The 24,836-nt window shown below is 38.8% G+C and overlaps 2 protein-coding genes and 1 pseudogene across 2 annotated transcripts in view; 1 reads left to right on the forward strand and 2 right to left on the reverse strand.

Moving 5' to 3' along the window:
* The window catches only part of LOC132658805 (endogenous retrovirus group PABLB member 1 Env polyprotein-like), a 5,527-nt pseudogene extending 891 nt beyond the window's left edge, over nt 1-4,636 (forward strand).
* Nucleotides 1-19,385, reverse strand: part of LOC132658852 (uncharacterized) — a 91,146-nt gene extending 71,761 nt beyond the window's left edge. Inside the window, exon 1 of the mRNA XM_060408379.1 lies at nt 19,267-19,385. The gene's annotated coding sequence lies outside the window, so the exon portion shown is untranslated. The remainder of the gene's footprint in view (nt 1-19,266) is intronic.
* LOC101110913 (non-histone chromosomal protein HMG-14-like) overlaps nt 1-19,385 on the reverse strand; it is a 57,425-nt gene extending 38,040 nt beyond the window's left edge. Inside the window, exon 1 of the mRNA XM_060408380.1 lies at nt 1-19,385. This exon is cut by the window's left edge and continues 38,040 nt beyond it. The gene's annotated coding sequence lies outside the window, so the exon portion shown is untranslated.
* Nucleotides 19,386-24,836: the final 5,451 nt, after the last annotated feature.

Below are 24,836 nucleotides of genomic sequence, written 5' to 3' on the forward strand. Positions count from 1 at the left end.
ACCTTGTGCTGTTTTTCACATGAGTTTCTCATCATGCCGAAGTCTCTCTTACCCTTTCTGGGGAGGGATATACTGAGCAAGGTCCAGGCCTCTGTTTTCATGAATTTGGAACCCTCTTTTTAACTGAACAAAATGCAAATTATAGATTGTGGGTGTTGGAAAAACTGTGGGTCTAGCATATAATGCTGTTCTTGTCATTATCACACTCAAAGACCCTCACATATTTCCACATCAAAAACAATGCCCATTAAAGTCCAAGGTTAAGTAAGGGTTAAAACCCATCATTTAACATTTAAAGGAACAACAGTTATTAATTCCCTGTAACAGTCCATGCAGCACTCCTATTTTGGGTGTAAAAAAGTCAAATGATAAATGGAGACTTGTTCAAGATATATGAATAATAAGTGCCTAAACCTTATACTTTATTGTATGAAATTCCTGAACATGCCAAATATTTTTCAGTCATTGATTTGAAGGTTGCTTTCTGGAGTTAAACCTATACTAAATCATCCTCTGCCTATGACTTTAAGACAGTTAAGAGGATTTGGGGGCATTACAGGCCACTGCTGCATTTGGATTCTGGGTTATGGGGACCTTCCCTGGCTTTAATATAAACTTATGACTGAGACTCAGCAGGATGAAACCAACATGCTGGTTTGATCTCCAGATACTCAGATACTTAAAAGCTTTTAAGCCTCTTCAAGGTGGTCACTTGCAGGCTCCCTCTTTGAGCTTTCCCAAAGGATAAGAGGTTAGTTTGCTACTGAAAAAAAAAAAAAAAAAAGGGCTATGGCCACATTGTTTAAAGGTAATTGATGCAATTGTTTTGCTAGTGCCTAAATCTCTTAAGTTTATTAATGAGCAAAATCTTGCTGTACTGACCTCTCATAATGTAAGTGGGATCTTAAACTCTAAAGTTCAGAGCCACAATACTCTGTCTTTAAAGCTAGCAATAGAATACCACTTACACTGTTCCTGGAGACCCCAATCTTCAGAAAAAGTTGAAAAGGTTAATGATATTATTAAGAGACATCTGCATAAGCTAATTCAGAGCGTTCGAACTGCCCCTACGAAGAAGGGACTGTCTCTATGACAGAACATTTTTGTGCATAGATATTGTCATAGATCCTGAAGCCTTAGAATTAACTATGTCACTCAGCTTTTAGCTTTTCAACAGATGCTATGAAAATTCTGGGAGTTAACTCCTGACCCAACCTCTGACAAGCCACTGTTTGAACGAACTCAGGTCCTGATAAAAACATTGGGATCTGGGGGACAATCCATTGAGCCCCTCTGGGAAGGCTCTTACTATATGGGCTTGCTCCTACTGAATTCTAAAAGTCCTGAGTCTGCTGTTTGACCCTCAAGACAATGCCTTCCTGTCCTGGGCTCATTCCTACACCAGATTCCACAATAGACCTAATTGCTTGGTCTGCGAAGCACTCCTCCTCAACATCAGTTGAAGGCTTCTCATGGTGAGTTTCTGCACTTCAAGGAAAGGACTTTCCTCAACTCTGCAATGACATATCTAACAGTCCTAAGATGGACTTGTATTGGCTAGGACTGGTATGGGCTTCCCTGATAGCTCAGTTGGGAAAGAATCTGCCTGCAATGCAGGAGACCCCAGGTTGATTCCTAGATCAGAAAGAACCACTGGAGAAGTTATAGGCTACCCACTCCAGTATTCTTGGGCTTTCCTGTGGCTCAACTGGTAAAGAAACCGACCGCAATGCTGGAACCCTGGGTTTGATCACTGGGTTGGGAAGAGCCCCTGGAGAAGGGAAAGGCTATCCACTTCAGTATTCTGGCCTAGAGAATTCAATGGACTGTATAGTTCATGGGGTCACAAAGAGTCAGACATGATTGAGCGACTTTCACATGATGGGTTTCTCCACTACAAGGAAAGGACTTTCCTCAACTCTGCAATGACATCTAAAAATCCTAAAATGGACTGGTATAACATATTGTACCTTAAATATGGTCATAATGTGACTTTTAATTTTGATTATGTTTTAACTTTAGTGACTGTTTTGCTGCACATAAGAAAGTAAATGGGTCTACACCTGGTGGTTTTCTACCTGATGTTTATCAATTATGGGATGAGGTCATATGGCTAACTCATGAAAAGGGTCACCTACTATCTAATGGTCCTACAAGATGGGAAGAAATAAAATCATCCCCAGAAGTTAGCTAACAACTTAATTATCAGTTCAGTTTTGTTCAGTCATTCAGTCGTGTCCGACTCTTTGCGACCCCATGAATTGTAGCACGCCAGGCCTCCCTGTCCATCACCAAATCCCGGAGATCACTCAAACTCATGTCCATCGAGTTAGTGATGCCATCCAGCCATCTCATCCTCTGTCATCCCCTTTTCCTCCTGCCCCCAATCCCTCCCAGCATCAGAGTCTTTTCCAATGAGTCGACTCTTCACAACAGGTGGCCAAAGTACTGGAGTTTCAGCTTTAGCATCATTCCTTCCAAAGAAATCCCAGGGTTGATCTCCTTCAAAATGGACTGGCTGGATATCCTTGCAGTCCAAGGGACTGTCAAGAGTCTTCTCCAACATCACAGTTCAAAAGCATCAATTCTTCGGCACTCAGCTTTCTTCACAGTCCAACTCTCACATCCATACATGACTACTGGAAAAAGCATAGCCTTGATCAAATGGACTTTGTTGGCAAAGTAATGTCTCTGCTTTTCAATATGCTATCTAGGTTGGTCATAACTTTTCTTCCAATGACTTCAGTTCAGTTCAGTTCAGTCGCTCAATCGTGTCCGACTCTTTGCGACGCCATGAATCCCAGCACGCCAGGCCTCCCTGTTCATCACCATCTCCCAGAGTTCACTCAGACTCATGTCCATCAAGTCCATGATGCCATCCAGCCATCTCATCCTCTGTCGTCCCCTTCTCCTCCTGCCCCCAATCCCTCCCAGCATCAGAGTCTTTTCCAATGAGTCAACTCTTCGCATGAGGTGGCCAAAGTACTGGAGCTTCATCTTTAGCATCATTCCTTCCAAAGAAATCCCAGGGCTGATCTTCAGAATGGACTGGTTGGATCTCCTTGTAGTCCAAGGGACTCTCAAGAGTCTTCTCCAACACCACAGTTCAAAAGCATCAATTCTTCGGCGCTCAGCCTTCTTCACAGTCCAACTCTCACATCCATACATGACCACAGGAAAAACCATAGCCTTGACTAGACAGACCTTAGTTGGCAAAGTAATGTCTTTGCTTTTGAATATACTCTCTAGGTTGGTCATAACTTTTCTTCCAAGGAGTAAACGTCTTTTAGTTTCATGGCTGCAGTCACTATCTGCAGTGATTTTGGAGCCACCAAAAATAAAGTCTGACACTGTTTCTACTGTTTCCCCATCTATTTCCCATGAAGTGATAGGACCGGATGCTATGATCTTTGTTTTCTGAATGTTGAGCTTTAAGCCAACTTTTTCACTCTCCTCTTTCACTTTCATCAAGAGGCTTTTTAGTTCCTCTTCACTTTCTGCCATAAGAGTGGTGTCATCTGCATATCTGAGATTATTGATATTTCTCCTGGTAATCTTGATTCCCGCTTGTGCTTCTTCCTGCCCAGCATTTTTCATGATATACTCTGCATAGAAGTTAAATAAGCAGGGTGACAGTATACAGCCTTGACGTACTTCTTTTCCTATTTGAAACCAGTCTGTTGTTCCCTGTCCAGTTCTAACTGTTGCTTCTTGACCTGCATATAGGTTGCTTAAGAGGCAGGTCATGAGGTCTGGTATAATGAGTTGGAAACTCATTGGAAACAATTGGGATTTTTGCCTCAAGAAATATGCAATGCAATCATTTCCGTGTTTTCCAATCCCAGTTCAAGTCCTCCTTTTGCCTGGCCAGGCACTAATTGGGACTGGATCCCTCAATCATGCTGGCTTGCTCCAAATGTAACCTACTGGGTGTGGTTTCCCCCTGGCTGGATAAGGAGATGCAACCTAGGTCTAACTTTTACTCATTGCTTCATATTTTCAGAACTTCCAGAGAAGCCCGATAATCTGCCACACCTGAAAACTCTTTGGGCAATGTCTCTATTTCACTCATATGACTGTCTGCCTGCAGTATTCATTCCGTCTCTGGGAACTACAGATGTTATGCTATAAGCTGATGCTCTGACTAACTTTACTCAACAGGGTTTACAAGATTCTCAAAAAGCTATTTCAGCCCTTAATTCTAAACAAATATAAATTAGAAAAGTGGTTTTACAAAAACAGATTTGCCTTAGATATTCTAATGGCTGCACAAGGAAGAACTTGTGCCATTATTCATACCCAATGTTGTACATATATACCAGGTATGAGCACTAATGTTATTCACTTTACTAAACACATGAACAAGATGATTCAGGCTATGGGTGCTCCTAAAGCCTCAGTCACCTCACTTTGGGAAACCTTAACTAGCTCCCCATGGTGGAAAACTATCTTAGTCAGAATAATTCTAACTGTTCTGTTTTTACTGTTTGCTCCCTGCATCTGTGACAGTGTAACTGGATTTGTTTATAAGCATCTGAAAGCTTTTAAGTTACAAATGGTTGTCCAGGCTCTTACCAGTGCCACAGCCACCTACAACTGTTACTTGGGGCCCCTGGATCAAAGAACCTCAATATGAGAAGTTAAGAGAATATGTTGCCTCAAGAATTTAGGGATGATGCCCTTCAAAAGCAAGAAGTAGTTTTGGAATGAAAACGATGCCCCTTTCCCTTGACAACATAATTCTGCTAAATGAAAATAGGGGAATGAGACAGTCAATTCTTAGGTGGGTTGATAAGAAGTCCTGGGTGCCTGATGAGGAGAAAGGCATCTGGGGCGCTCAAGAAAGAGAAAAGAACAAGTTTTTTCCCTACATTCCTTCATCTTAATCACATAAAACATTTTTTTCTTTAAGCCCAGGACTGACGATTACGCAACAAAAAACTCATCTTAAACTCTGTACTAAGGAGTCTATAACAACTATATATCCTGCTTGAAGACATGTTTCTCCTTAAGAATCTTCTGACTAATCCTGTTATCTTAAAATATATCTTGTTGGGGGAGGGTTAAGATGGTGAAGGAATAGGATGGGGAGACCATTTTCTCCCGCACAAATTCATCCAAAGATCACTTGAATGCTGAGCAATTTCCACAAAACAATCTGAATGCTGGCAGAGGACACCAGGCACCCAGAAAGAAAGCTAATTCTCTTTGAAAGGAGGTAGGATGAAACATAAAAGACAAAGAGAGACAACAGAGTTAGGGATGGAGACACACCCTGGGGAGGGACTTGTGAAGGAGGAGAAGTTTCCAAACACCAGGAAACCCTCTCACTGGCTGGTCTGTGGGGAGTTTTGGAATCTCAGTGGGCAACATAACTGGGAGAAAAAAAAAAAAAAAAACATAATACGTGCCTAACCACAACTCCCAGCAAAGTAGCCCAGACGCTTGTATCCACCACGAGTTAGTGGGGGCTGAACAGGGAGGTGTGGGTTGCATGCTTATGGTAAGCACTGGACCTGAAAGCCCTGAAGACAATCTGAGGGAACTAACGTGAGATAGTAACCCAAAATGCGGGACAGCCAGAGAGAGGAAAAAAAAAAAAAAAAAGAGAGAGAGAGAGAGAGAGGGAACTTTCTTACAAAAAGCTCTAACCTAAGGCACTCCTTGGACAGTTCACAGAACAAAGGATTGAGCGAATATCAGAGGACAGCTAGCTGGCTGCAGACCGGCCCATCCCCCCACTGAAGGGAGAGAGGCAGGCAGCCGACAGCCAGAGCTGGAAGGGGAGGGTAAATCTTGGCCCCAGCGATTGCATCCTTCACCAAATTGTGAGCAGGATCCCAGTTGCTAACCAAGTCTTCCTGGGATCCTGGACGGTTTACATCTGCCAGGAGGGTCACAACCTGAGATCAGCTCCCCAGAGGAGACACACGGCACACCTGAGACGGCTCTTGTGGCACCCCCAGGAAATTGAGCGACTGAGAATGGAAAGGTGATAAGATGCACTGCACATCTGAGACAGTGAGCTCACCAAGCACCTGGTTGCCTGAGCTGCTCGGAGCTGAGAAGGGCAAAAAAACACAGGCTGAACTGAGTCTGTGCCTTTGTAGAATACCCGAGAACCTGAACCTGAGACGCTCAGACCTGGGAAATGCACGCAACCCAGGGCCTACCTTGGAGAGTTCCCCTGCAGAGCAACCTGGAGCCTGAGCAGTGTAGACTAGGAAAGCACATGCCACCATGAGCTGGGGCAAACCCAGTGTGGTCCAGACACTGTGAGCACTCCCCACACATGCCAGTGATATTTGTTTGCAGTGTTTGTGGCTCAGACGGCTAAGCACCTGTCTACAATGTGGGAAACCCGGGTTCAATCCCTGGGTAGGGAAGATCCCCTGGAGAAGGAAATGGCAATCCACTCCAGTACTATTGCCTGGAAAATCCCATGGACAGAGGAGCCTGGTAGGCTACATGTAAGTCCATGGGGTCGCAAAGAGTCGGACACGACTGAGCGACTTCACTTCACTTCCCTCCACACAACACAACTGAACAAGTGAGCCTAAATAAGTGACCAACTTTGCACCCTTCTGTCAGGGCAGAAATCAGACACTGAAGAGATTTACAAACAGAGGAAGCCAAAATAAACAAAGAAGAAGGAACCGCTTTGGAAGTGACAGGTGCAACAGATTAAAACCCCATAGGTTGCATTGAATACATTGGAAGGGGTCTATAGACCTTGAGAAGTATAAGCTGGAACAAGGAACTATTCAAAACTGAACAGACCCCACACTGCCCTCAAGAGCTCCAGAGAAATTCCTAAATATATTTTACAATTATCATTTTTATTTTTTTATCTTTTAGTTCTTTATTACTCCTTTAATTTTCATTTTTATAACCTGCTATTAACTTGCAAAAATACTTTATTTTTAAAGCAAATTTCAATATACATATTTAATAATTTTGGGGATTTTGTTTTTTATTAACATTGTATTTTTGAGAGCCTAACCTCTACTCTAAATTATTAATGTCTGCTTTTTGTATTCATTATCAATTTTGTACCTTTAACAAATTAATATTCAGTACCCATTTTTACTTAGGAGTGTGATTACTGGCTTGATTGCTCTCTCCCCTTCTGACTCTCCTTCTTTTCCGCCAGGTCACCTCTGTCACCTCCCTCCCCCTTCTCTTCTTTACTTAATTCTGTGAATCTCTTTGGGTGTTCCAGGCTGTGGAGAACACTTAAGGAACTGACTATTGGCCAGATTGCTCTCTGCCCCTTTTATTCCCCCTCTTCTCCTCCTGGTTACCTATATCTCCATTTTCCCTCTTCTCTTCTCCATGCAACTTTGTGAACCTCTCTGGATGTCCCTCACTGTGGAGAATCTTTTTGCAATTAACCTAGATGTTTTATAATCAATGCTGTATGGATGGAGAAGTCTTGAAGCTACTGTAAGAATATTACTAAAAGCCAGAGGCTGGAGGCTTAAATCCAAAGCTTGAGAACACCAGAAAACACCTAACTCCAGGAAATTAATTGACAAGAGCTCCTCCAAAAGCCTCCATACCTATAGTGAAACCAACCTCCACTCAGGAGCCAACAAGTTTCAGAGCAAGACATAACAAGCTAATTCTCCAACAATGCAGGAACATAACACTGAGCCTTAAAATACAGGCAGCCATAAGTCAAGACAAACCCATAGAAACCTCAAAACTCATTACTGGAAACTCCATCACACTCCAGAGAGAATAGGTCCAGCTCCACTCAACAGAACACTGACACAAGCTTCCCTAACCAGGAAACCTTGACAAATCACTCGTCCAAACCCACCCACAGGGAGGAACCTCCATAATAGAGAGGAACCACAAACTGCCAGAATACAGAAAGGCCACCCCAAACACAACAATCTAAACAAGATGAAAAGACAGAGAAATATTCAGCAGGTAAAGGAACATGATAAATGCCCACCAAAACAAACAAAAGAGAAGGAGATAGAGAGGCTACCTAAAAAAAAAAAAAAAAAAAATTCAATATAACGATAGTAAAAATGATCCAAAATCTTGAAAACAAAATGGAGTTACAGATAAATAGTCTGGAGACAAGGATTGAGAAGATGCAAGAAATGATTAACAAGGAACTAGAAGAAATAAAAGAGAGTCAATTAATAATGAATAATGCAATAACTGAGATCAAAAGCAATCAGGAGAGAACCAACAGTAGAATAACTGAGGCAGAAGATAGGATAAGTGAGGAGAAAGATAGAAGAATGGTGGAAACAAATGAAGCAGAGAGGAAAACATAAAAAAGAATCAAAAGAAATGAGGACAACCACAGAGACCTCTAGGACAATGTCAAACTCCCCAACATTCGAATCGTAAAAGTCCCAGAAAAAGACAAAAAGAAAAGCCATGAGAGAATACATGAGATAATAGTTGAAAACTTCCCAAACATGGGGAAGGAAATAGCCACCCAAGTCCAAGAAACACAGAGAGTCCCAAACAGGATAAATGCAAGATGAAACCCTCCCAAGAAACATATTAATCAAATTAGCAAATATCAAATGCAAAGAGCAAATATTAAAATGAGCAAGGGAAAAGCAACAAATAACACACAAGGGGATTCCCATAAGGATAACAGCTGACCTTTCAATAGAAACTCTTCAGGCCAGAAGGGAATGGCAAGACATATGTAAAGGGATGAAAGAGAAAAACCTACAACACAGATTACTGTAACCAGCAAGGATCTCACTCAAACATGAAGGAGAAATCAAAAGCTTTATAGAGAAGAAAAAGCTAAGAGAATTCAGCACCCCCAAACCAGCTCTTCAACAAATGCTAAAGGATCTTCTCTAGACAGGAAACACAGAAAAGTTTTATAAACTTGAACCCAAAATAAAAATTAAATGGCAATGGGATCATACTTATCAATAACTACCTTAAAAATAAATGATTCTAATGTCCCAACTAAAAGATAAAACTGACTGAATGGATTAAAAACAAGACCCCTATATGCTTTCTAAAAGCGACCCTCCTCAAAACAAGGGACACATACAGACTGAAAGTGAAGGGCTGGAAAAGATATTTCACACAAATGGAGACCAAAAGAAAGCAGGAGTAGCAATATTCATATCAAATAAATGGAGTTTGAAATAAAGACCATGAAAAGAGACAAAGAAGGACACTACATAACGATCAGAGGATCAATCCAAGAAGAAGATATAACAGTTATACATATATATGCACCCAATATAAGAGTACCACAATATGTGGTACTAAGCAAATGTTAACAAGTATGAAAATGGAAATTAAGAATAACACACTAATAGTGGGAGATTTTAATACTCCACTCATACCTATGGATAAATCAACTAAACAGAAAATTAGCAAGGAAACACAAACTTTAAATGATACAATGAACCAGTAAATCTAATTGATATCTATAAGACATTTTAGCCCCAAACAATGAATTTCACCTTTTTCTCAAGTGCACATAAAACCTTCTCCAGGATTAGATCACATCTTGGGCCATAAATCTAGCCTTTCAAAAAAAATTGAAATTATTTCAATCACCTATTATGATCACAATGCAATATGTTAGATGTCAACTACAGAAAAAAATTCAAAAAAAGATCGGAAGTTGATGCGGCTTAGATCATGAACTCCTTATTGCCAAATTCAGATTCAAATTGAAGAAAGTGGGGAAAACCTCAGGACCATTAAGGTATGACCTAATTCAAATCCCTTCTGATAATACAGTGGAAGTGAGAAATAGATTTAAGGGACTAGATCTGATAGACAGAGTGCTTGATGAACTATGAACAGAGGTTCGTGAAAATGTACAGGAGAAAGGGGGTAAGACCATGTCAAAAAAAGATGCAAAAAAATAAAAATGGCTGTTTGAGGAGGCCTTACAAATAGCTGTGAAAAGAAGGTAAGTGAAAAGCAAAGGAGAAGAGAAAAGATATACCCATTTGAATGCAGAGTTCCAAAGAATAGCAAGGAGAGACAAGAAAGCCTTCCTTAATGATCAGTGCAAAGAAATAATGCAAAACAATAGAATGGGAATGACTACAGATCTCTTTGGGAAAATTAGACATATCAAGGGAACATTTAATGCAAAGATGGGCTCAAGAAAGGAGAGAAATGGTATGGGCTTAAATGAAGAAGAACCTATTAAGAAGAAGTGGCTAGAATACACAGAAAAACTGTACAAGAGAGATCTTCACGACCTAGATAATCACAATGGTGTGATCACTCATCTAGAGCCAGACATCCTGGAATATGAAGTCAAGTGGACCTTAGGAAGCATCACTACCAACAAAGCTAGTGGAGGTGATGGCATTGCAGTTGAGCTATTTCAAATCCTAAATGATGATGCTGTGAAAGTACTGCACTAAATATGCCAGTGAATTTGGAAAACTAGGCAGTGGCCAAGGGACTAGAAAAGGTCAGTTTTCATTCCAATCCCAAAGAAAGGCAATGTCAAAGAGTACTCAAACTACTGTACAATTGTGCTAATTTCACAGGTTAGCAAAGTAATGCTCAAAATTTTCCAAGTCAGGCTTCAGCAATATCTGAACCATGAACTTCCAGATGTTCAACCTGGTTTTAGAAAAGGCAGAGGAACCAAAGATCAAATTGCCAACATCTGCTGGATCATGGAAAAAGCAAGAGAGTTCCAGAAATACACCTATTTCTGCTTTATTGACTATGCCAAATCCCTTGACTGTGTGGATCACAATAAACTGTGGAAAATTATGAAACAGATGAGAATATCAGACCATCTGACCTGCTTCTTGAGAAACCTATATGCAGGTTAGGAAGCAACAGTTAGAACTGGACATGGAACAACAGACTTGTTCCAAATAGGAAAAGGAGCATGTCAAAGCTGTATATTGTCACCCTCCTTATTTAACTTATATGCAGAGTACATCATTAGAAATGTGGGCTGGAAGAAGCACAAGCTGGAATCAAATTTGCTGGGAAAAATGTCAATAACCTCAGATATGCAGATGACACCACCCTTACAGCAGAAAGTGAAGAAGAACTAAAGAACCTCTTGATGAAAGTGAAAGAGGAGAGTGAAAATGTTGGCTTAAATCTCAACATTCAGAAAACTATGATCATGGCATCCAGTCCCATCACTTCATGGCAAATAGTTGGGGAAACAGTGGCTGACTTTGCCTTTTGGGCTCCAAGATCACTGAAGATGGTGACTGCAGCCATGAAATTAAAAGACGCTTGCTCCTTGGAAGGAAAGTTATGACTCACATAGTTCAGTTCAGTCACTCAATCGTGTCTGACTCTGCGACCCCATGAATCGCAGCACACCAGGCTTCCCTATCCATCAACAATTCCCGGAGTTTACCCAAACTCATGTCCATCGAGTCAGTGATGCCATCCAGCCATCTCATTCTCTGTCGTCCCCTTCTCCTCCTGCCCCCAATCTCTCCCAGGATCAGGATCTTTTCCAATAAGTCAACTCTTCACATGGGGTAGCCAAAGTGTTGGAGTCTCAGCTTTAGCATCAGTCCTTCCAATGAACAGCCAAGACTGATCTCCTTTAGGATGGACTGGTTGGATCTCCTTGCAGTCCAAGGGACTCTCTAGGTTGATCATAACTACCTCCCAAGGAGCAAGCATCTTTTAATTTCATGGCTGCATTCACCATTTGCAGTGATTTTGGAGCCCAGAAAAATAAAATTTGACACTATTTCCACTGTTTCCCCTCCTATTTCCCATGACCCACATAGACAGCATATTAAAAAGCAGAGACATTGCTTTGACAACAAAAGTCTGTCTAGTCAAGGCTATGGTTTTTCCAGTAGTCATGTATGGATGTGAGAGTTCTACTGTAAAGAAAGCTGAGCACCAAAAAATTGATGCTTTTGAACTGTGGTATTGGATAAGACTCTTGAGAGTCCCTTGGACTACAAGGAGATCCAACCAGTCCATCCTAAAGGAAATCAATCCTGGCTTTTCATTGGAAGGACTGATGTTGAAACTGAAACTCCAATACTTTGGCAATATGATGTGAAGAGAGGAATCATTTGAAAAGACCCTGATACTAGGAACATTTGATGGCAGAAGCAGGAGGGCACGACAGATGACGAGATGGTTGGATGGCATCATTGACTCAATGGACATGAGTTTGAGTAAAGAATGGGTGTTAGTGATATCCAGTGAGGTCTGGTGTGCTGCAGTCTGTGGGATCACAAAAAGTCAGACACGACTGAGTGAATGAACTGAAGTGAATTGTATTGAACAGGAAAAAAAAAAAACCTATTAAAACTACAAACATATGGACACTAAACAACGTGCTTCTGAATAACCAACAGTAAAAGCAGTGCTAAAGGGACGGTTCATAGCAATACAAGCTTACCTCAGGAACAAGAGAAACATAAAAACCTAACCTTACTCTACCTAAAGCAACAAGAAAAAGAAGAACGAACCCCAGGGTTAGTAGAAGTAAAGAAATCATAAAAATTAGGACAGAATAAATGAAAAAGAAACAAAGGAGACCATAGCAAAAATCAACAAAGCCAAAGATGGTTCTTTGAGAAGGTAAATAATGTAGACAGATCATTCACCAAACTCATCAAGAAAAAAAGGGATAAGAATCAAATCAACAAAATTAGAAATGAAAATGGAGAGATCACAACAGACAACACAGAAATACAAAGTGTCATAAGAGACTAGTATCAACAACTATATGTCACTAAAATGGACAATTTGGAAGAAATGGATAAGTTCTTAGAAAATTATATCTTTCCAAAACTGAATTAGGAAGAAATAGAAAATGTTAACAGACCCATCACAAGCAAGAAAATTGAAACTGTAATAAAAAATCTTCCAACAAACAAAACCCAGACCCAGATGGCTTCAAAGGTGAATTCTACCAAAATTTTAGAGAAGAGCTAACACGTATCCTACTCAAACTCTTCCAGAAAATTGCAGAGGAAGGTAAACTTCAAAACTCATTCTATCAAGCCACCATCACCCTAATACCAAAACCAGACAAAGATGCCTAAAAAAGAAAACTACAGGCCAATATCACTAATGAATACAGATGCAAAACTCCTTAACAAAATTCTAGGAAACAGAATTCAACAACATATTAAAAAGATTATCATTATGACCAAGTGGGCTTTATCCCAGGGATGAAAGAATTCCTCAATATTTGCAAGTCAATCAATGTGATACACCACATTAACAAATTGAAAGATAAAAACCATATGATTATCTCAATAGATTCAGAGAAAGCCTTTGACAAAATTCAACATCTATTTATGATAAAAATTCTCCAGAAAGCAGGCATAGGAGGAGCATATGTCAACATAATAAAAGGCATATATGATAACCCACAGCAAACATTATCCTCAATGGTGAAAAATTGAAAGCATTTCCCTTAAAGTCAGGAACAAGACAAAGGTGCCCACTCTCACCACCATTATTCAACATAGTTTTGGAAGTTTTAGCCACAGCAATCAGAGAAGAAAAAGAAATGAAAGGAATCTAGATTGGAAAAAAAGTAAAACTCTCACTGTTTGCAGATGACATGATCCTTTACATAGAAAACCCTAAAGACTCCACCTGAAAATAACTAGAGCTAATAAATGAATATAGGAAAGTTTCTGGATATAAAGTTAACACACAGCAATCCCTTGCATTCCTATACACTAACAATGAGAAATCAGAAAGACAAATTAAGGAAACAATTCCATTCACCACTGCAACTAAAAGAACAAAATACTCAGGAATAAATCTACCTTAAAAAAAAAAACACAAAAGACCTGTAAATAAAAAAAAGCTATAAAACTCTGCTGAAAGAAATCAAAGATGACACAGATTAATGGAGAAATATACAATGTTCATGGATCAGAAGAATCAATATAGTGAAAGTGAGTACACTAACCAAAGTAATCTATAGATTTAATGCAATCCCTATCAAGCTACCAACAGTAATTTTCAGAGAACTAGGACAAATAATTTCATAATTTGTATGGAAATACAAAAAAACCTCGAATAGTCAAAGCAATCTTGAGAAAGAAGAATGGAACTTGAGGAATCAAATTGCCTAACTTCAGAATATACTACAAAGCTACAGTCATCAAGACAGTATGGTACTGGCACAAAGACAGAAATATAGATCAATGGAACAAAATCCAAAGCCCAGAGATAAATTCATGTACCTATGGACACTTTATCTTTTACAAAGGAGGCAAGAATATACAATGAAGAAAAGACAATCTCTTTAACAAGTGGTGCTGGGAAAACTGGTCAATAACTTGTAAAAGAATGAAACTAGAACACTTTCTAACATCATACACAAAAATAAACTCAAAATGGAATAAAGATCTAAATGTAAGACCAGAAACTATAAAACTCCTACAGGTAAACATAGGCAAAACACTGTCTGACATAAATCACAGCAGGATCCTCTATGACCCACCTCATAGAGTAATGGAAATAAAAGTAAAAATAAGCAAATGGGACCTAATTAAACTTAAGAGCTTCTGCACAATGATGGAAACTATAAGCAAAGTGAAAAGACAGCCTACAGAATGGGAGAAAATCATAGCAAACCAAGCAAATGGCAAAGAATTAATCTCAAAAATATACAAGCAGCTCCCGCAGTTCTATACCAGCAAAATAAATGACCCAATAAAACAATGGACCAAAAAACTAAACAGACATTTCTTCAAAGAAGACATATAGATGGCTAACAAACACATGAAAAGATGCTCAGCATCACTCATTGTCAGACAAATGCATATCAAAACCACAATAAGGTACCATCTCATACCAGTCAGAATGGCTGCTATCCTAAAGTCTACAAACAATAAATGCTGGAGAGAGTGAAGAGAAAATGGAACCCTCTTACACTGTTGGTGAGAATGCAAACTAGTACAGCTACTATGGAGAACAGTGTGGAGATTCCTTAAAAAAACTGGAAATAAAAGTGCCATACTACCCAGCAATCCCATTGCTGGGCACACACACCAAGGAAACCAGAACTGAAAGAGACACCTGTACCCCAGTGTTCATTGCAGCACTGTTTACAATAACTAGGACATGGAATCAACCTAGATGTCCATCAGCAGATGAATGGATAAGAAGGCTGTGGTACATATACACAATAGAATATTACTCAGCTATTAAAAAGAATGCATTTTTATCAGCTCTAATGAGGTGGATTCAACTGGAGCCTATTACACAGAGTGAAGTAAGTCTGAAGGAAAAACACCAATACTGTATATTAACACATATATATGAAATTTAGGAAGATGGTAATGATGACCTTATATGTGAGACAGCAAAAGAGACACAGATGTAAAGAACAGACTGTAAATTTTCTCAGCCACTATGTAGTACAGTATGGAGGTTCCAAAAACAGTATAAATAGAACTACCATATGACCCAGCCACTTCTGGTCATGTATCTGGAGCAAACCATAATTCAAACATATATATGCATTGTAAAGTAATTATCCTTTAATTGAAATAAATAAATTAAAATAGATAAATTAATATCAATTTATATACACATGCACCCTAATAGTCTTTGCTGCAGTATTTACAATAGCCAGAACATGGAAGTAATTCAAATATTCATCAACACATGAATGGATTAAGAAAAACATGGTACACATATACAATGGATTATTGTTGTTGTTGTTTGGTTGCTAAGTCATGTCCAACTCTTTGTGACTCCATGGACTGTGGCCCACTAAGCCATAAAAAAAAGAATGAAATCATGCCATTTGCAGAGATGTGGATAGACCTAGAGACTGTCATACAGAGTGAAGTAAGTCAAAAAGAGAAAAGCAAATATCACTTATATGTGGAATCTGGAAAAATGGTACAGATGAACTTATTTGCAAGGCAAAAATAAAGACAGATACAGGAAACAAACTATGGATACCAAAGGGGGAAGTGGGGTGGGATAAATTGACAGTTTGGAATTACATATATATACTTCTGTTATAAATAGATAACTAATGAGAACCTGCTGTAAAGCACAGGGAACTCTATTCAATGCTAGGTGGTGACCTAAATGGGAAGTAAACTTTAAAAAGTGGGGATATATGTATACCTATAACTTATTTACTTTCCAGTACAGCAGAAACTTTCACCACATTGCAAAGTAACTATACTCCAATAGAAATTAAAAAAAAAAAAATCCTGAGCCACACTCCAGACCTCCCGCACCAGAATGTGAAAAATGGTGCCTATGAATTAGTAGTTTACACAAGTGTTCCGAGTAGTTCCTCCTTTTGAGAACCACTGCTATAAACTACAGGCTAATGCAATAGAAGTTATTTTTGAGTAACATAAACCTCAGGATTATGAAGACAGAGAGAGATGATTTAGGTAGGCTTAAGATTCAATCCCTAATGATTATACAGTGGAAGTGAGAAATAGATTTCAGGGACTAGATCTGATAGATAGAGTGCCTGATGAACTAAGGATGGAGGTTCGTGACATTGTACAGGAGACAGAGATCAAGACTGTCCTCATGGAAAAGAAATGCAAAAAAGCAAAATGGCTGTCTGGGGAGGCCTTACAAATAGCTGTGAAAAGAAGAGAAGTGAAAAGCAAAGGAGAAAAAAAAAAGATACAATCATCTGAATGCAGAGTTCCAAAGAATAGCAGGAAGAGATAAGAAAGCCTTTCTCAGCAATCAATGCAAAGATATAGAGGAAAACAACAGATTGGGAAAGACGAGACATCTCTTCAAGAAAATTAGAGATACTAAGGGAACATTTCATGCAAAGATGGGCTTGATAAGGGACAGAAATTGTATGGACTTAACAGAAGCAGAAGATATTAAGAAGAGCTGGCAAGAATACACAGCAGAACTGTTCAAAAAAGATCTTCATGACCAAGATAATCACGATGGTGAGATCACTCACCTAGAGCCAGATATCCTGGAATGTGAAGTCAAGTGGGCCTTAGAAAGCATCACTATGAACAAAGCTAGTGGAGATGATGGAATTCCAGTTGAGCTGTTTCAAACTCTGAAAGATGATGCTGTGAAAGTGCTGCACTCAATATGCCACCAAATGTGGAAAGCTCAGCAGTGGCCACAGGACTGGAAAAGTTCAGTTTTCATTCCAATCACAAAGAAAGGCAATGCAAAAGAATGCTCAAACTACCACACAATTGCTCTCATCTCACATGCTAGTAAAGTAATTTTCAAAATTCCCCAAGCCAGGCTTCAGCAATACGTGAACTGTGAACTTCCAGATGTTCAAGCTGATTTTAGAAAAGGCAGAGGAACAAGAGGTCAAATTGCCAACATATGCTAGATCATCAAAAAATAAGAGAGTTCCAGAAAAACACCTATTTCTGCTTTATTGACTATTTCAAAGCCTTTGACTGTGTGGAGAACGATAAACTGTGGAAAATTCTGAGAGAGATGGGAATACCAGACCACCTGACCTGCCTCTTGAAAAACCTGTATGCAGGTCAGGAAGCAACAGTTAGAACTGGAAATGGAACAGACTGATTCCAAATAGGAAAAGGAGTATATTGTCACCCTGCTTATTTAACTTCTATGCAGTGTACATCATGAGAAACACTGAGCTGGATGAAGCTGAAACTGAAATCAAGATTGCTGGGAGAAATATCAATAACCTCAGATATGCAGATGACACCACCCTTATGGCAGAATGTAAAGAGGAACTAAAAAACCTCTTGATGAAAGTGAAAGAGGAGAGTGGAAATGCTGGCTTAAATCTCAACATTCAGAAAACTAAGATCATGGCATCTGGTCCCATCACTTGATGGGAAATAGATGGGGAAACAGTGGAAACAGTGTCCGACTTTATTTTTTGTGGCTCCAACATCACTGCAGATGGTGACTGCAGCCATGAAATTAAAAGACACTTACTCCTTGGAAAGAAAGTTATTACCAACCTAGATAGCATATTGAAAGGCAGAGACATTACTTTGCCAACGCAAGTCTATCTAGTCAAGGCTATGGTTTTTCCACTGGTCATGTATGGATGTGAGAGTTGGACTGTGAAGAAAGCTGAGTGTGGAAGAAATTGATGCTTTTGAACTGTGGTGTTGCAGAAGACTCTTGAGAGTCCCTTGGACTGCAAGGAGATCCAACCAGTCCATTCTCAAGGAGATCAACCCTGGGATTTCTTTGGAAGGAATGATGCTAAAGCTGAAACTCCAATACTTTGGCCACCTCATGCAAAGAGTTGACTCATTGGAAAAGACTGTGATGCTGGGAGGGATTGGGGGCAGGAGGAGAAGGGGACGACAGAGGATGAGATGGCTGGATGGCATCACTGACTCGATGGATGTGAGTCTGAGTGTACTCTGGGATTTGGCGATGAACAGGGAGGCCTGGTGTGCTGCGATTCCTGGGGTGGCAAAGAGTCGGACACGACTGAGCAACTGAAATGAACTGAACTGAACTGAAGATTCAAAAATTGTGAGATGCAGTCCTTTCTGTTAAATGTTCATGTAGCAAATACCATAACCTCACAAACCACGAAGAGTTCTATTTTCATTGCACTTTTAAACATTTTTAACATGTTACAGTTGTAACATTTTTAACATTAATTTTTTTTTTTTTTTGCTTTTTTCCGTAAGATGTTATGAAAAACCCAAATGAACTTTTTTGGGCAACCCATTATAATCCACCCATATCATTGACTTATTTACATTTTACCCCTCCACCAGTCCTTTACTACAGGAAATCTAGCAAATCATTTCTTTGGGTCAGTGACTTACACAGAGTAGTCTACTTTTACAAAAGCCATCCAGTAATCCTACAGTTTCAACAGAAGCAATATAATTTTATTTGTGGCATCTCTAAATCTGGTTATAACTATGACAATTAAGCCTATAGACTTGTAGCAGGCAAGGAAAGTTATCGGAGACTCATATCAGATTTTTCCTGTAGTCCATTCTATGGATCCACCCAGATGCAGATTTACTGTGAAGCTAATGGAGTTGAGGCTTCAAGGGCCCTCACTTGCATAAATACTTTCCAAGAGTCAGAGGTATGTTAGCAATATGTTCACATGCTGACATGCTTGTATAATATTTGCAAGTAAATGGCATGCATTTTTTCTCACATAAGGAATGCTGTGTTATATACATTTCAAGCCCTACAAAACTAGATCCATTCTGGGTCTACGGTATCACAAGCATGTTCTAGTTCCCATTAATTAGAACCCTATGGACTGAGTTCCAAATAGATATAGATTTTTTTAACCATATCTTGCTTAGAGTGAATAATGTTACTTACCTGAAATGTCTCTCTAATTTGTAGCTCTGAGGTCTGCTAGAATTCACAGGAAAGAGAGTATTTTCTTTTTTTCATTTAATGAGTTGTTTTCTTCACTTGGCTGCTTTGAAGGCAACTGTGGGTTGTTTTCTGCCCTTTGGAGTTACAGGGAGAACTGTTTCATGCAAATAGCTCTATATTTCACCATTCGCCCTATTTCTAAAGTCCTTACCTACCAGAGTCATTACCTTAGCCCAAGCTCCGTTTTTTCTTCTGTCCAATTTATCAGTGCTTAATCAAGATCTTCACTGAAATGAATACATTTAGTAACCTTCATACAGGGTTAAATTTAGCACAGTAACACATGCTAGTGTTCCAATGTCATCTTGAAAGAATGCTGACATTATTTACCTCCTAGTTCTGTGAGCAGTGCCTCTAGACAATTTTTAGATGCAAAAAACTTGTTTCAATACTCAACATCTACAATGATGAACAGAATAGTGGTTGAATATATGTCCCAAAGTAAAATTATTCATAATGAACAGAAGTTTGAGCTTCATTCTGCCAAGACTTCAGAATTATCTGCTTCAGTAACAACAACAACCAAAAAAAAAAAAAACCCACTTTTTGAATATTCACTGAGTGCATGATATTGTACTAGGTGCTCCCATGATTTGATACTCTTTAAGGAAAAAAGTGGGCCTCCTATTCTTTGGGTAGCCCTAATCAAGAGTTTGAGCTTCATACACTACTCTCAGGTCAGAAGAGAGAACAGGATAAAATCAGAATTGAAAATTTTTCTTTAAAAGTTGGCTCAACGAAAATAAAGAACAAGGGTATTGGATTATTATTCATTGCATATATAAAATAAGAATCCATGGGCCCATGCTGATATAAAGATTATTTTATAAGTAAACAAATGGGAGAGAAGAGAAAGCTCATATTTGTTTCTAGAATTTCAGCTAGTAAATGTAAAAAAAATGAGAGAAATAGAAAATCACTACTTGACAAACACTACAATAATAACATAGTCTTAAAGAATTCCCCTACAGGAAAATTATTAATTATTGAAAGAAAAAAAATAAATTTAGAGTGGATGTCCTCAACCAAATGATTAAAGTTAATAACATCACTGGTAATGGGACAAATGGATATATGATTCCTGATATGACCCACCAAGTGTTATGCATTGTTTCTATGGTATTTCTACCAAAATACATAATCTGATCACAAACTTAATTTGAGGAACATTCTAAAAAAAAACAAAAAAGCCAATATTTGTTTAATGGTTTCAAGGATCTGAAAGACAGACTAAAACATTGTTCCAGCTTAAAATAGATTTAGGAGACATGAAAACTGTAAATGTAACATGTGATCTTTGATTAAATGCTGGATCACAAAAAGCACATTCATGGGACCATTGGTGAAATTTAAATAAAGTCTGTAGATTAGATACTGCCATTAGATCATTGCTAATTTCCTGATTTTCATAATTGTATTATGTTTATGTATGATGAATTTGATGAAGGGTATTTGGGAATTCTTTGTACAACTTCCACAACTACTTTTGTAAGTCTGAAGTTGTTGTACAATTCAAAGTTAGGATAAAATTTAAGTTGCTTCACATTTCTGAGCACAACAGATACTTATTTTTTTATTATTAACTTATAATCACATTTCAGAGAGACAAAATGCATCTTAATATTGGCTTGGAAAGGTTTACTATATCATGGATTGAACAATTCCCATGTGATAGATACAGGGAAATGTGGAAGACACTGAAATGAGTAAGACCTAGTCCCAGGTCTCAGTGTGAGGAAAAAAAGATATACTCAATCAAGATGAAGAGCTGTGATTACTGCTATAAGAGAAAGGCAGATTATGTGTCTAGGCACTGAGAAGGAGAGTTTATTTCTTGTTTTAGAGTATCAGGGGAAGTGCAATTGTAAAAATAATCTTTGGGATAGGCTTCAAAGACGAATATGATCTCAACAGGCAAAATTTGGAGGTATTGTGGTGAAATATATATATGGGTAATAGAATTGCATGAATACGTTTCAGAGGTAGAAAGAAAATGCAAAGAAAATTCAATGGACCCAACACAACACATTTGTGCATTTTGCTTTGGTCCACCTTAATGGGATATTATTTGATTACTCGTGAAAACTGCAAAAAGTTGGACACGACTGAGTGACTGAACTGAACTGAACTGAAAGCTGCAGGCTCATACCCACAAAACACTAGATTTGGAAGCTACTTTAGGTACTTTCTTACCCAGCTACCTCATTTCGGCGCTGGGGAAAATGAAGAGTCTGTTTCTTCTCAGGCTTCACACAGTAACAGCAGTAGAACTAAGAATTAGAGCTCCTATTTTCACATTCAGTACTCTATTTACTTTAACATTGTGAAACTTCTAAGTAAGCACTGTGATATCAGCCAGACACATTACTATGCAGATACAGGAATATTCACACAGGCTTCTCCAAATTCCTATCACCCCTAGAATCTAGTCACACTGCAATTCTATCCTCTTTTTCCTATACCTCTCCTACTTTCCTTACAAAGTTTTATACTGAACATTGGGCAGAGAGGCACACTTTCATGGTGCTCTGTGACAGCCAACTATTAGGCAACTTTGATAGGGCTGAAGTTCCATTCTCATGAAAGCTCACTCATGTGTTCATTCCATTTGGCTATAATTGGTTGATGATTCACTCCTTAATCTGAAGCAAAACAATCAACAGAAAGCCAAGTTATTCTGTCATTTTTATTTCTTCAGGTAAAGCCTTCATAACCAGTCTACACATCCTTCCCTCAGACTCACGTGTTTTTCTTTTTTGAAGAGATGACATGAATTCTATAAATGAATTTACTAAAACAATAATACTTTCAGAAAGCAAGAAGCCCGGCCAGGGCACCAGAGAGGAAGAGTGAGGGAATTAGTTCAGAGGCTGGGAATTAGTACTTTCTACTCTTTATGCATGAAATTGTCTGTGTCTGCTCTGAAGACCCATCTGACAGTTTGTTCCTCACTGTAAAAACTTTCCTGTTTTCCTCACTCTCTTATTTCCATGGATGTAGGTAAGATTTAAGCACATAGCATGGACAATTGCAAGAAGAAGGCAATGGAAATTTAGAGATCCTCTCACCTCACTGCTCACTAAGCATGCAGGATCATAAGGAGGCCTAGAGACCCCTTTGGAATTCTAAGCAGTGTGTTGTGAATTTTAAGATTCAGATTTTAGTAGAACTAACATCAGTTATGCATAAAGCCAAGGTTAAATCCATTTAAGTTTGATTGCAAGTAGCCAAGCTGGTCATGAATAACAATCAAAAAAGCTAACAAAGATAATGGTGATTGAAGCAGAGCTTGTGGCTGCTCAGCAGAAGAAACATTAAGGTTTCCATTGTTAATGGGTTAATAAAGAAGAAGGAAAAAGCAGCTATCTCTGTAACTTTTCGTTATGATCAGGATCATAGCCAGAGCATCAGGAAGTCCTGACTTCTAGCCTGATGTGCATGTATCCCTCAAATTAGTATGTCCAAGTAGGTAAATTAAGGACAGATGTGGTGAAGGAAGTCAAAACTGAAGTCTTATATTACCATTCTTGTTTTGGGGAGATCTCTAAATTTTCCATGCCCTCTACATCAGTTCTTTCCCATTGATAGAAATGCTTGTGGAAAAAAAAATTCATTTCCAATTTTCTCTTCCTACTTACCACCACTCAGTTCATTCCCCTCCACCCATCAACATTTGCCTGTCCTCTGTTCCATTTTCTCAGAATCCTGCTCAAGGAAAAACCAGTTGTGATAGTTGAGACTGATGATTGTGTAATATGTTCCCCATTTCAGATAATATTTATATTCTAACAAGGGTGTTCAATCCTTTATTGAAAGAAGCAACAAGCTAAGGAAAAGGTAACACTTTGGAGATGGGATGCCTCTTATTGCTCTTCACATCATTGCATGGAGATGGCCATCTGTTTCACTCTATAGGGAGGCTACTCAGTGTAGTAGAGAGAGCTATCTGGATAGTGCTAACAGCAGGACCCTACAGCCAGTTTCCCATTCTATATTCCATGGGTATAGCCTTAATGAGTTAATAATGCATAGTAAAAACATTGAGTTGAGTTTTTAACATGTGGCTAGATTCAGTGAGGAAAGGAGTTACTACTTTGAGTTTTTCTTGAATTGTTTCTGCCCTTCCCATACATATATCTCTTTTCAATCTCCCCTAGGACTGCTAAAATAATTTCCAATATAATATTAATTATTTTGTCTTTTAAAACCCACCCATTCTGGATACGGCTCTTTAGTTGCCTTTATTGATGGGCACCATCCAAAAAATATATGAGAACAGCCATGAGGTATGGAACTTTTTATCTCACATAGCTGCTTTGTAGATGGTTCTAGCCATTTTAAGCCTATAAAAGTATTTATAATTCAGATGCTATCATAAAAATAAGATGTTTGCTTTATATATTGGCTACAAATCAATTTTTGAGATGGTAAATCAGAAACTGGAAGCTATTTTAAACAAATTAAACAGCACCATAGTCAGTGTTACCCATTTCTTTCCACTGTTCCTGTTATAGGTACAGAGTAAGAGTTGGGCTTCTCAGGCCTGGGGAGGCTAATTGTCTCCAGGAGAAGCATGACATTTTCTAAAAGGAAATTATAGTTAATACTTAACTGAAAGAAATAAATATAATCCAGACAAACATTGTTTTTTTTAGGAAGCAGGTGGGGTCATGAGTGTAGTAAAATCAAACAGATGACAAGGTGTCCTTACTTTCCCGCAAATCATAAATAAATTTAAGATTGTCTATGTGAAGCATGCATGTGGTGAGAAAGCAGAGGACAAAGTACTCACAACTAAGTATCTCAATACACCACATTCAAGGAAAAGCTCTACTAACAATATGTGTCTTACATAATTCCCCTGAAGGTCAGAACCTGAGGCAGAGTTCTTCTGCAGCAGGAAATTCCAAAAACACAAAAGCTGTTTTGACTCAAGGAGATATATTTTCTGGTTGAGAACATGATTACAAATACCCACTGTGCAGCTATGTGTGTTAAGGGAGGATCAAAGAATGAAAGATCCTTGTTTCTCCTATAGGGAGATGACAGTTGACTAAGAGTCCAAAGGTTTCCATGCTATATAGAACCTGGATTTAAATTAAATGTTATAAAAGAGAGGTTTCCTAGGGCTTCCCTGGTGTCTCAGACAATAAAGAATTCGCCTGAAATGTGGGAGACCTGGGTTAGATCCCTGGGTTGGGAAGATCCCTTGAAGGAGACCATGGCAACCCACTCCAGTATTCTTGCCTGGAGAATACCCATAGACAGAGGAGCCTGGTGAGCTACAGTCCATGGAGTCACAAAGAGTCAGATGTGACTGAGCAACTAAGCACAGCACAAGAGGCAGGAACAAGCATCTCAGAGTTGTGTGGTAGGAAAAATGCACATGCTAACATTTTCAATGTGTTCACTAACAAAACTGTAAAGTTCCCTTGCAAGGCAACTTAAGTTACCAGGAAAAATGGTTAGTCCAGATGAAAGAAGCGCGGGTGGCTGTGACCAGCACATTA

The sequence above is a fragment of the Ovis aries genome, chromosome X, assembly GCF_016772045.2.
Source record: "Ovis aries strain OAR_USU_Benz2616 breed Rambouillet chromosome X, ARS-UI_Ramb_v3.0, whole genome shotgun sequence".
NCBI lineage: Eukaryota > Metazoa > Chordata > Mammalia > Artiodactyla > Bovidae > Ovis > Ovis aries.